Genomic DNA, 14,021 nt, shown 5'->3' on the forward strand with positions numbered 1-14,021 from the left:
CCCACTGGTCACTCTGAGACCTCTGTGTCTCAGCTTGAACAGTCCCTTTCAGCTCCTGCCCCTGCTGCATCCATGCCACACTTGGGGCAAGGGACTCTTGGGAAAACTTGAGGCCCTTAGTGCCTGGAGTTCAGCACCCTTAGGTGTGCCAATAGCCATCTGTCTCTTTAGATCTTTGCAGAAAGAAATGCATGGCTCCCCATTGCAGGCTAGGGGATTCTCTCTTTGAAACCAGACCAATTGTTCCATGGAACTGATGTTTATGGTTCTTTGGAATAAACATAGGAATGGACCCTCCCAGTCTTAAAACATGAGGAATTTACATTTGTCTTATTCAAGTTCCTTTCTCAGGAAACCAACCATCAAGCCTCCCAGACAGTATCAAAGAACTGAAACTTACCAGATCACCACATCTGGACAGTGAGATATCCCTCACCAGTCATGATTGCCTCACAGACCACCTGCTGTCTGTTGACCAACTCTTTTTTACCCTCCCTAATTCCTGTTTTTACACACATAGTTACATTCTTTCCTTGCTATATAAACTCCTAGTTTTAGTTGATTGAAGAGACAGATTTGAGACTGACCTCCCATTCTCCTTGGCCACAGCACCCAAATCAAGCATTCTTCTCTGGTAATACTTGTAGTCTCAGTGATTGGCTTTCTGTGCAGCAAGCAATGGGACACCTGGCATTCTGTGCAGCGAGCAATGGGATGCCTGGCATTTCAGTAACATCTTCTGCCCCTGGAGCTGTGCCCCACAGGGTTAAGGAAACTGGTCACTGGCTGAGCATGGTGGTAATCCCAACACTTTGGGAGGCTGAGGTGGGTGGATCACTTGAGGTCAGGAGTTTGATACCAGCCTGGCCAATGTGGTGAAACCCTATCTCTACTAAAAATGCAAAAATTAGCCGGGTGTGGTGGTGCATCCTGTAATCCTAGCTACTCGGGAGGCTGAGGCAGGAGAATTGCTAGAACCCAGGAGGCGGAGGTTGCAGTGAGCCAAGATCGTGCCACTGCTCTCCAGTCTGGGTGACAGAGCAAGACTCCATCTCAAAAAAAAAAAAAAAGAAAAGAAAAGAAAAGAAGTTGGTCACTGACCAGAAACCTTGAGCTTGACTTACAGGATGGCTGATAAGGAAACAGCTTGCTACCATCCCCTCCAGTTGCAACAATAACTGGCTCACTGGCTGAAACTGGAACCAATATGGCTGACTAGAGTCTTCCCAGAATAGACTTACTTGCCCAATGGGTGACTTTTGACATCACAGCCAAAATTTCCACTGCATATTTCATACTAGCTCACCCTGAATTTGCATGTGTGACTCATGAAGAAGCTTGAAGACACAACTATACATGTTCAAGGGCCTTTCCAAAATTCCTCTCCTTTGCTGTCAATCACTAACCAACCCCAAAGCCCCTCCTCAGAAACTCTCCCTTAAATATAACTGCTTCAAGGCTGGTCTTGCAATATACCTTTCTCTACAGAAATCTCTGCAAAAATGCTCCAATGTGTGGCTTTCCATTATGCATGAGCAAACAGACTCAGTTTGGTTCAGCAATACCCCTTGCTACTCTTGTTCCCCTCTTCACGTAGGACACATCTCTTTACTACATTTGTCCCATTCCTCTTACCCTACTGCCACTAGCAACGAAGGAGGCATGGACTTGAAGCTCTTTAGCTTTCTGTGCTGCGAAATCTTAAAGGCAAGCAATTCCAGAGGGCCTGGCTATCCACTTAAAATCAGAGCAGGGATGAATCTATGGGAGAGCAAGGCCAAATTATAATCTCAAATGATTGTCGCAAATGGATTCATAAAATGTTACAGAGGGCGGTAATGCCTCAGAAAAGAGAATCCTCATTGTGGTGATTGAGCTGGCTTTAGGATGCACCCGGTAGTGATATATCTCAGCCGTGGAGAAGGGAGAAGTGGGGCTCTTTGGTCATTTAGGTCACTTCTGCACTGTGGTAACACGTTTACATGCCACAAATTCATGGTTAGGCAAAAAGGTGTTTTTCCTTGTTTAATTTTTCTTTTCTATTTCTCTCTCCTCTGGGATTGGTATTTGCCAACATTAAGCAAATTAATGTGCATGTGTTGCAGATTTCATGTGGCTTAGAGTTGTGTGGTATAGGGGAGGCAGAATTTTACCCCTACCCTTTTAAGATTTTTCAGCTGGGCCTGAGAATTAAAGTGACGTAAGACAGATCCACAGGATAAAAGAATACAAGTATATTTAGTACAGGTTTTCCATGGCACGGGAGCCTTCATAAAGAATTGAAGACCCAAAGACACAGCTAGAGTCGCACCCTTACATACTGAATTAGACAGAATAGTAGAGTTGTGAAAAAGTAAATTCAGTGGGGAGGCTAAAAAAGATAAGTTATTTTAACAAGGTCTGTACAGAATTCTCTCCTCTAAAGCTTCCATTCTTGATAATAAGACTTACTTTCCTTGTAGTATAGGGAAGGCATCTTTCACATGGCAATTTCATCTCCTGCTTTTAAGAAACAGAAGGAATGTCAGAATGATCTTCTTGCACCTGCTGTTTTTCAAATGCCTTTAACTCAAAATAGTCAATATGCCAGGGCAGCATATTTTGGGGAAGGCACGTTCTTATCTCCTTCAGTGGGAATGAGACAGTTGGAAACATTGTATGATTTGGAGAGGAAGCCCTGCATTTTCAGAGGCCTTTGTTTTGGGTGTGCCTTAACTGCACCTGCATTTCTTGCCATTTCTTACAAAGAAACTTCCTTTTGAGAATCAAAATATTTCAACTGAAGTTATTTTCAACCAGAGGGAAATGTTTGAAATGTCAGCCTTTGTTAGCCCAAAGAATATTGTTTCATGAACAGTGATCGAAATAGCCATTTCCTTTGGGAAGCCTCTGCCATTGAAACAAACTTTGATTTTGGAAGCAAAATTTTGGCTTTAAAGATGTCATCCAAGTGTTACAACTTTTTCTAATAGCTCCCTGGTCATTTATTGTAGAGCTATGATAAGTTGTTTGGGTTTGAACAAGAAAACATGTTCTGGCTAGGTTGGGCAATGTTAAGAGGAGGGATAGTATAGTGGTGGGGAGCAAATCTGGTCAGCCGGGCTGCCTGGATTTGCAATCCTCGTCATGCCACTGCAAGCTGACTCTTCGGCAAGTTATGTTAACTGTTCGGGACTCAGTTCCTGCGTCTATAAAATGGGGGTGATGGTAGTATTTACTGCCTATGATTGTTATAATTATTAATTAGCGTATTAAAAAGCACTTAGAGGCTAGCACAGAAGCTAGGCATGGTGGCTCATGCCTGTAATCCCAAAACTTTGGGAGGTGAAGGCAGTAGGATTGCTTGAGGTCAGGAATCTGAGACCAGCCTGGGCAACATGGTGAGACCTCGTCTCTACAAAAAATACAAAATTAGCCGGATATGGTGCTGCACACCTGTAATCCCAGCTACTCAGGAGGCTAAGGTGGGAGGATCATTTGAACCCGGGAGGATAAGGCTGCAGTGAGTCGTAATTGTGCCGCTGCACGCCAGCCTGGATAACAGAGCAAGACCCTGTCTCAAAACAAAAAAAAACAAAAACAAACAAAAAGCACTTAGAGATGGCGAAATGCTAATCCAATAAGGGCTGTAGTTTAGTTAATAGTATTGCATTCATGTACATTTCCTGGTTAGATACAGGAGTGCTGGGATGGGAAGGGTGTGGTCCTTTTAAATGATAGGGAAGGGAGAAGGGAAGTGCTGGGTAGAGGAGGGCGTGGTCTCTGGCTAGGGCTCCACCCCCCACCGACCTAGGTGAGGACAGGCATTTACTGCCCAAATGTTGCATTTTCCAAGACCACCCTGGCCTGCCATGCCCCCATCCTGTGCCTATAAAAACCCGAGACCCTGGCAAGGCAGAAACAGAAGCAGCTGCAAGTCAAGAGAAGTGCTCTATGGAGGAACGCACCCACAGGTACCAGCATGCCAGCAGGCCACTGACTGGCAGAACAACGCGGTGTTTGGCTGGGGCAGTCGGAGGAGCGCTTGGGCCGCCAAGCAGCCCGACTCCAGGGGAAAACCATCTCCCTTCTGGCTCCCCCATCTGCTAAGAGCTACTTCCACTCATTAAAACCTTCCGCTCATTCTCCAAGCCCACATATGATCCGATTCTTTGGTGCACCAAGGCAAGAACCTGGGGATATAGAAAGCCCTCTGTTCTTGCAATAAGGCAGGGGTCTAAATGAGCTGACTAAAACAAGCCACCTCTAGCCGGCCAAACTAAAAGCAAAACTAAAAGAGCATACTGGGCTAGGTGCGGTGGCTCAAGCCTGTAATCCCAGCACTTTGGGAGGCCTCATGAGGTCAGGAGTTTCAGACCAGCCTGGCCAAGATGGTGAAACCCCATCTCTACTAAAAATAATTAGCTGGGCGTGGTGGCGGGCACCTATAATCCCAGCTACTCGGGAGGCTGAGGCAGAAAATTGCTTAAACCCGGGAGGTGGAGGTTGCAGTGAGCCAAGATCGCACCACTGCACTCCAGCCTGGGCAACAAAGCGAGACTCGGTCTCAACACACACACACACACACACACACACACACACACACACACACACACAACACACACACACACACACACACACACACACACACACACACACACACAGTAACACGCCCACTAGGGTCTCAAAATACACACACACACACACACACACACATACACACAGTAACACGCCCTCTAGGGCTTCAGCTGTAAACATTCACCCCTAGACACTGCCATGGGGTCGGAGGCCCATACCGTGCCTGTCTGTATGCTCCCCTGGAGGTTTGAGCAGCGGGGCACTGAAAAAGCAAGCCACATCCCCATCGCACGCCCTGCAAGGGGGACAAGGGAACTTTTCCCATTTCAGTTGTGATGATTGTACTATGATTATGCAGGATGTTACCCTTGGAGGAAGCTGGATTAAGGGTACACGGGAACTATATAGTATATCTATGTGCACTTCTACATAAGTCTACAATTATTTAAAAAATACAAAGTTAAAAAGCACTTAGGGAAACTATATTTGGTAGTATGATTCTTTGAATAAGGTTTGTCTTTGACAGGAGACTGTGGACTGTAAGCTCTCTGAAGTTAAGGACCATTACTGTTTTCCCCCAGCACCTAGTACAGTGCATGGCACATAGTTGGTCTTCAATAACTATTTGCTGACTGAAAATGAATAAAGAAGATACTAAGGGTACTGGCCAGCAGAACTTTAAGCAACAGAAGAGAGACAAACCAGTTCCTGCATTAAGGTGGGAGGAAAGAGGTGAGAGGGCCATGCACCAATATTTGGTAAGACCTTCAAAACACATGCACACACACATGCATGCCTGCACACGCACATACACACACACGTGCACCTGCCCCTGTGCAAATTAGGGAGTGGTTTGAGTGCCATGCGTGGGTCAATGGTATATGTGCCAACAGCAACAACAGCAGGATGGCAAGGTGATTCCTAAAGTGATGTGATTCTGCAGATGTAGCTGAGAGCCAGTGGTGAGCACAAGAATTTGGGATGAATCCATGTTATCTGGATTTTGGGTGGCTTGGTGAACCCAGCTGACAGTTTTAGTAAATAAACCTAGACTGTCTTTTTCTGTACTCAAATGCTGAATGTAAGGACAATTATTTAAACATCGTTCTAGTCTAAGAAAAGCTAGAATGCTACCTAGTTTGCTAGAATATACCCAGAAACAGGAGAAGAGGGTTGATATGGTTTGGCTGTGTCCCTGCCCAAATCTCATCTTAAACTGTAGTTCCCATAATTCCCCACGTGTCATGGGAGGGACTGGGTGGGAGATAATTGAATCATGGGGGGACTTATCTTCATGCTGTTCTCGTGATAGTGAGTTCTTACAAGAGCTGATTTATAAGGGGCTTTCCCCCCTTTTGCTTTGCACTTCTTCCTGCCACCATGCGAAGAAAGATGTGTTTGCTTCCCCTTCCACTGTCATTGTAAGTTTCCTGAGGCTTCCCCAGCCATCTGAACTGTGAGTCAATTGAACCTCTTTCCTATATAAATTACCCAGTCTTGGGTATGTCTTTATCAGTAGCCAGAGAACGGACTAACACAGGGTCGAATTCAAGAATTAAGCTATGCTGCTGATAATATCAGGGTCACACCACATAAGTGATAAGCCTATCAGAACATCACAGGGTTTAAACTGATATTACTATTTATGATTTGGAAAGGTTCTAGAAATTAAGAGATGCTTTGCTGCATTTGTCACTCTAAGAAATACAAAAGGTTTGGGTGTGAATTAGGTTTCTCTATTATATACAGGGTGTTAAATCAGACTTTGCAAACAATCCTAGGCAAAACTTAACAAGGTCTGAAAGCATTTCCCAGAAGCTATTCACAATGCCTGACTTAAATACTCTGTATATAAAATTATAATGTAAAACTGTTGTTTCAATTTTTTTCATAAAAGCCAAGTACTTAAAACTCGATGTTTTGTTTCAATATCTATCATATCATTGGGCAGGTTAGGATATGTAACAAATATTCTAAGCTCCTAGGAATGGATGGAACTATGTCACCTGTCTGTGTCTTAGCTGCCCAGGTAGAAACTTGGTTCTTTAAAACTGTAGGGGAAGAAAAACTTTACCTCAACCATCTTGGGGTTACTGGTTGGGACTGATAATTAAGATGACATAGGCAGATGAACAGGAGAAAAGCACACAGATTTTGATATGTACATGGGAGCCCCCAAAGGAAAATGAAGATCTAAAGAACTGGCAAAACCTAAGTGCTTATATACTAGGTTGAACAAAGAGAGGCAATTGTGGAAGAGTAACTAAAATATACATGAGGACTAAAAGAATGTAAGAATTATTTTAACAAGGTCTGTATGTACAGATTTCTGTTGGCCTCAACTTCCTATCTCTGATGATAAGAATGTTTCTTTTCTCCTGGTATAGGGAGGGGACTTTTCACATGGGAGATTTATCTCCTGTTTTTAGGAAGAAAAGGGGAGGTCAGAGCACCCCTTTTGCAAGTGCCTTTAGTTCAAAATAATCATGGCAAGTGGCATATTTTGGGGATGGCATATTCTGCCACCCTTCAAAGCCATGGACTGTGTGTATGACTGTGGATCTATTTTTCATGTTCTCCATCCCCTTCCTATATACCAGGTTGTTTTGCAAATAGTTGATGCACAGTGAATTTTGGTAAATTTTTAAAAGCTCTTCACTGTACTCTATTAGCACAGATAGTCTTACTATTCAGTTGCATTTCTAAACACTGTTAGTGCAACTATTACAAATGCAATATGTGTTCATTGCAACAAGTGGAAAAAGTACAGAAAAGTATAAGGAAAATAAAAATCCATCATGATTCCACTGTATAGCAATAATCACTGCTGACAGTTTCACATATACCAGACTCAGGGATGTTTTTGTGCATGAGTGGATTTATATAGTACACAGTTGATAACCTGTTTTTTTTTCTGAGTATCGTCTATAGAATTCCCATCATTAAGTATATATCAACATTACCATCTTTACTGACTTCATAGTATTCCATTTATGTATGGGCTGTAATTTCAATCCCTATTCCTAAATAGGGTATGTCCACATTTTCTCTACTATATGCTGCAATTCAACAAATGTCTCTGAACATACATTCTTGGGAAAAGTTCTCAAAAGTGAAATTGCTGTTACTTTCAGTTTAAAATTTGATTATCCTCCAAGTTGTTTGATTTTTAAGGATGTTGAACACCTGTACATATATCTAGTTTCCCTACTTTGAATATAAGCTTCTAGAATAGAAGGAAGAAACCAAATCTTGGAAGTCTCTGTATCCTCTACGAGTCGTAGCACAGCCCTGGGTGTTGGAAATGCTTTTGACTAGAACACCTGTGTAAGAGTAGCTTAAATAAAAAAGCCACTTAATCATCTCCCATAATTAAGAAGCCTGGGTGTAGACAGTTCAGGGGTTGCTGCAGCAGCTCAGCGAGGTCCTTCTACCCTTTTGGCTTTAGCACACTTCCTGCCCCACCTGAGCACCAACACGTTGTCCTCACCTGGCACCCCCAACCCAATCTAGAAACAAGGAGGTGGGCAAAGGAGCTCTCCTCTTGCCCCTCTTTTTTTTTTTTTGAGACAGTCTTGCCCTATTGCCCAGGCTGAAGTGCATTGGTGTGCATTGCCCTGTTGCCCAGGCTGAAGTGTGATCTTGGCTCACTGCAACCTCCGCCTCCTGGGTTCAAGCGATTCTCCTGCCTCAGCCTCCTGAGTAGCTGGGATTACAGGTGCGTGCCACCACGCCTGGCTAATTTTTTGTATTTTTAGTAGAGACGGGATTTTGCCATGTTGCCCAGGCTGGTATTGAATCCCTGAGCACAGGCAATCCGCCTGCCTTGGCCTCCCAAAGTACTAGGGTTACAGGCATGAGCCACTGTGCCCGGACTTGCCCCTTTATTTTTATCAGAGAGGAAAAGATTTACTAAAAACAGCCCAGGAGAATTTTTTTTGTATCTTATTGACTAGGCTACTTCTAGCTGCAGAAGAGGCTGGGAAGGTATCTTTGGCCTTTTATCCCCTATGATGAAAGGCAAGCTCATGGGAAGGAGTCAGGGAAAGGCTGTTGCATTGGCCACCAACAAAAATGGGGCCCAGTGATAGGACTGAACATATTCCCAGAGTTGGCATGTAGATCATCTCCTTCCCCCACTCCTCTTCATCTCTCAGGGACGAAAACGAGTTTTTGTGGCGTCACCAGCCATGGGATCTCTGGAGACCCAGTGTCACCAATTCTGCCTCCCTCCTTAGCGTTTTGATGGGGCTTTCCTGTTCTTGTGGGTGTCCTCCAGGGGAGACTGGTCCTACAGGGGGCCCAGGGCTGTGGGAAGTGCCGTCAGGGCACCTCCCTGAGCAACTGAGAGAGACTTGGGCCACACCCCTTTTTCAAGCTCCCTATAAATTACAAATACAGGAGAAGAACCCTAACAGCGTTATAAAGTTTGCAGTTTGGCCCGGCACAGTGCCTCATACCTGTGATCCAGCACTTTGGGAGGCTGAGGCGTGTGGATCACCTGAGGTCAAGAGTTTGAGACTAGCCTGGCCAACATGGTGAGACCTCGTCTCTACTAAAAATATAGAAATTAGCTGGATGTGGTGGCAGGCGCCTGTAATCCCAGCTACTCGGGAGTCTGAGGCAGCAGAATCGCTTGAACCCTGGAGTTAGAGGTTGCAGTGAGCCGAGATCTTGCCACTGCACTCCAGCCTGGGCAACAGAGCAAAAACTCCATCTCAAAAATAAATAAATAATTAAAATAAAATAAAGTTTGCAATATATTTTAAATGTTTGCCTCTAACAGATTCATTCCTTAATACAAACAAAACACTGCAATAAAATTGGGCATCATGGCCATTAAATTTATGAAAAATACTGACTCAGTGTAGTGTAACTGATGTGACCCAGGATGGGGACAAGTTCAAAGCTGAAGGTTGAGCAATCTTTTTTTTTTTTTTTTTGCAACGAAGTCTCACTCTATTGCTCAGGCTGGAGTGCAGTGGTGCGATCTCCACTCACTGCAGCCTCTGCCTCCTGGGTTCAAGTGATTCTCCTGCCTCAGCCTCCCGAGTAGCTAGGACTACAGGCACTCGCCACCCTGCCTGGCTAATTTTTGTATTTTTAGTAGAGACAGGGTTTCACCATGTTGGCCAGGTGGGTCTCGAACTCCTGACCTCAAATGATCCACCCACCTCGGCCTCCCAAGGTGTTAGGATTACAGGCGTGAGCCACTGTGCCTAGCAAGCAGTCTTCTTAAAATGCAGGTATTTTGTTTGGAGGTCTTTGCAAATCTAAATTTGAGGTGCTTCATGAATGCGAATATATTTTGTATTTTTAGTAGAGAGAGGGTTTTGCCATGTTGCCCAGGCTGGTCACAGCAAACAGCCCTCCTGGGTCCCCTGTGATAGGCCCCAGGGCAAGAGTTAAGGCCCAAAAGGACAGAGGCCTCAGGTGCCACAATTTCATAATTAGTTACTCATTTCCTTCCTCTCCTCGGGTCTGATTTTCCCTTCCCCACCAGCCTCCTGCGCTCCTCTCACTTCCCTTTCTCCCCTCCTAAATTCTCCATCCTCTTTTCTGACCTCTTCCTGCCCTCCCCCTCCTCCCTTCCTTCCCTCCTTTGAAAGTCTGGTCCTCTAGGGCTGTGGAAAAGACTGGAATCTGAGACCTGGCCTGCAGCCAGCAGGAAGCCAGGAGGAGCAGCTGCAAGGTCAGACCAGGGTCACATCAGCTGCTGAGAGAGAGAGGAAGTGAGGCTGCCTGGGCTTCCTGGCCCTCAGGGACAGGCTTACTCCACATGGCGCCTCTCTGCACCCCTGTTCCTGCTGAAAGGTGCCAGGATATGCCACCCCAAAACATACCACTTTGGCATAAGGATTATTTTGAGCTAAAGGCACTTGAAAAACAGCAGATGCAAGAAGGGCATTCTAATCTAGTTTCTTCCTGAAAACAGGAGATACGGACTTTCATTTGAAAGATGCCCTCCCTGTACCAGGAGAAAAGAAACATTCTTTGACTTACTCAGAAAACACTCTTTGTTTGTTGGGAAGATTGTGGCTTATTTTAAAAACAAAAGCAGCATCCCTCACCCAGCATCACTTTGCTCGGGGCTGCCTTTTGTTAAGGAGCTCCTTAAAACCAAACTCAGGAGGCATTTTCTTCTTTCTCCTATGACCAGAGTGTGTTGGCAAACAGGCTGCTCCATGCCTGGCGTGGCCACTCCCAGCGCACTGGTTGGGAATGGGAGGGAGGAGACTCTGTCCCCTTGACCCAGTTTTGGGGCAAAATCCCAGAGCCTCCTTGGCTCTGTGCGTCTGCCTCTTTGAGTGTCTGCAGCACCAGCTCTCCACTGGTTGTTTTAGAGTTTCAGGGTCTTAATGATGTCGAGACTGTAATGATGCCAGGGCATTGGTGCTGGTTATTGGTTCCACAGGTCGATCCTGGCCTGGCCTTCAGTCTTGTCCACATGGCCCTGGGGAGGTATGGGGGTCCTCTGCTGCTTCATGTCACAGAGCCCTCCATGCCCTGTGGAGTCCTGTCCATGCAGGCCTTCTCTCTTGGGTTGCTCCTCCTGAGACCCATCTCTTCTCTGTTCTCATCCTCTCCCCTCCAACACCAGCCCAGGAAAAACCTTTCCTACATCTTGGGTCTTTACCTGTAATCTCCTCTGTTCTTCCCAAATGTTTAGACTTTAGGGATTGGAAGCTGGGAGTTCTTAGACTGTTATCAACTTTCTTTCCTTCCACCACTTTCTTCAGTAAAGGAGCACAGAGCCCAGGATCTCCTTTAAAGGGGCGGAAGGCAAAAAGGGGGCAAGAATCTCAAAAACATGACCCCACTTCTGAGTGCTCGTTGCCTGGCACAATATCTGGTACATAGCAAACAATTGTTAAACCAAAAAAAAAAAAAAAAAAAAAAAGCTGGGCATGGTGGCTCACGCCTGTAATCCCAAGCACTGGGAGGCCAAGACGGGTGGATCACCTGAGATCGGGAGTTCAAGACCAGCCTGACCAACATAGAGAAACCCTGTATCTACTAAAAATACAAAATTAGCCAGGCATGGTGGTGCATGCTTTTAATCTCAGCTACTCAGGAGGCTGAGGCAGGAGAATCACTTGAACCCAGGAGGTGGAGGTTGCAGTGAGTGGAGATCACACCATTGCACTCCAGCCTGGGCAACAAGAGCAAAACTCTGTCTCAAAAAAAAAAAAAAAGAAAAAAAAGAAAAGAAAAGAAAAGAGAAACATGGCAGCAAGAGAATGAATAAATGCAGGCCACCTGGCTCAGAGCTGCAGGATTTGAATTCAGATCCCAGCCCCCTGGCTGACCTCCCTGTGTAAGTTCCACTGACCTAATCCATAAAGGAAGGGAGGGATGAATTCATCGCTGGGATTCCTTCCAGCCCCCAAACTCAAGATTTTGTATCCACATAGGAAAAAGAAAGAATATTTATGCTGTCATCCCACTGAACTGGAGCAGGGAAGAAACCTGCCTGGATGATTCAGGCTCACATACACAATCATCTCCAAATATGCTTCCCTTCTGTCAAATGTCATCTCCTAAATATCACCAGAGCAACCTGCGGAGAAGGCAAGGCTGAGTTGATTGTTCACCGTGGTAAGGTAGAGTACCCCCTCCACAAAGCCTCAGTAGCTTCCCAAAGTGGGAGGGCAAAGTGATTTTTATTGAGACTTTGAGGCCTCGTTTAAGGTGGCTCTTTCAGTGCAGAGGTGGCATGCTTGATTGGGGCTGGTAAGATCATGATTGGTAGACACAGTAAAGTGAGGATTTCCAGCTGAGGCGTTCAAAGAATCTTGGGGTATAAACTGTCTTCCTATTGAACCTATAAACTGATGCTTCCTGTTGAAGACATGGTGTGTCCTTCAGGAAGTTCCTGGGATGAACAGTAGAGTTATTTGCAGCTTTTATCTTCCTGGGCAAGCATTTTCTGGAATAATAGTGAAGTTACTTTGATGAGGACAGTGGAATAGTAAAATCATGTTAATATAGACAGTGAGCTATGGGTGGTCTGATTCTCATCCCAAACTATCTTCGTTGGCTGTTTGAATGACTGTGATGTCCCCTCCACCAAGAAGGCTGATGCCTATGAACATGTGTACTTCCTTCCCCTCTTGGTCCAGCTGGATTTGGCCCAAGAGGGCAGGGAGCAGAGTGAGGCTGGAATATTCGTTTCTGTTCTCTTTCTGCTGCTGTTACCCAGCAAGCAATGGGCTCACTGCCTGATGCACACACAAGCCAATACCATGGCACCGAAAACCTTTATTGGGAATTGACTGGCAAGACAGGAGGCAATGCTGAAATCTATGTCCTCTAGCTGGTGGGCTGGGGCAGGTTTTATAGGCGAAGGGTAATAAGCCATGATCTGATTAGATCTTGCAATGAGGTGATGCTGGGGAGGCATGATCTGACTGGATCCTGCCACGGGGTGACACTACAGCTCAATCTGATTGGATCCTGGATCCTGCCATGTGCAGTCCACCTCTTAAAGCAGTCCTTGCTCCTGGCTTCCAGCACTTAGGTTCCATTTGTGGTTGCACACTTGGTTCATCTGGGCATGTTCAGGTTACTTGACTTTCAACTTGGGGATCCAAGGCAACTGAAAAGCAACTCACGACTTTTGTTACATAAAAGTTGAACCAGGGCCGGGCACGGTGGCTCATGCCTGTAATCCTAGCACTTTGGGAGGCTGAGGCGGGCAGATCACGAAGTCAGGAGATCGAGACCATCCTGGCTAACACGGTGAAACCCCGTCTCTACTAAAACTACAAAAAATTAGCCAGGCATGGTGGCAGGCGCCTGTAGTCCCAGCTACTCAGGAGGCTGAGGCAGGAGAACGGTGTGAACCCGGGAGGTGGCGCAAGATCACGCCACTGCATTCTAGCCTGGGCAACAGAGCGAGACTCTGTCTCAAAAAAAAAAAAAAGTTGAACCAGATTGGTCTGGTGTGATTACACTGGGTTGCCCTGGGTTGGTTGCTTCTGCCTGTTTCAGCCCTCAGCTCCTGTCACCAGCCTTCTCAATACCTTCTCTCTTGAGTTGGGGTAACTGCTCCCCGACTTGCCCTTTTATGCCTAAGGGAGCCTAGCTCCTAGTATCCCATGTGGCTCTTTCTCTCATTTCTTATTCCCAATGAGCATGTGTTGCTTTCCTAAAGGCATTTCCATAACATTATACTTTTAAAGTCAACTGTGTGTGAGTATAAATGCTATTGGATATCAGGGGAGAACTCGAAAAAAAAAAACAACAACCAAATGTTCATTTTTATTGATAAACTTTTTAACTAAGGTAATTTTCAAAGCTAAAATCACGACACTCCTACAAACATAAAATGGACATGTTAAAATTGTATTTAGTGTGTCATTAATGAAGGCCGGTAAGATGTGACAACCGGTTCAAAGGAGAAGTCAAAAGAGGCACAAATTTATGAAAAGCAATGTTGAAATGTATTTACGAACAGAAGG

This window comes from Hylobates moloch, unplaced genomic scaffold (genome assembly GCF_009828535.3).
Source record: "Hylobates moloch isolate HMO894 unplaced genomic scaffold, HMol_V3 SCAFFOLD_16, whole genome shotgun sequence".
Classification (NCBI taxonomy): Eukaryota; Metazoa; Chordata; class Mammalia; order Primates; family Hylobatidae; genus Hylobates; species Hylobates moloch.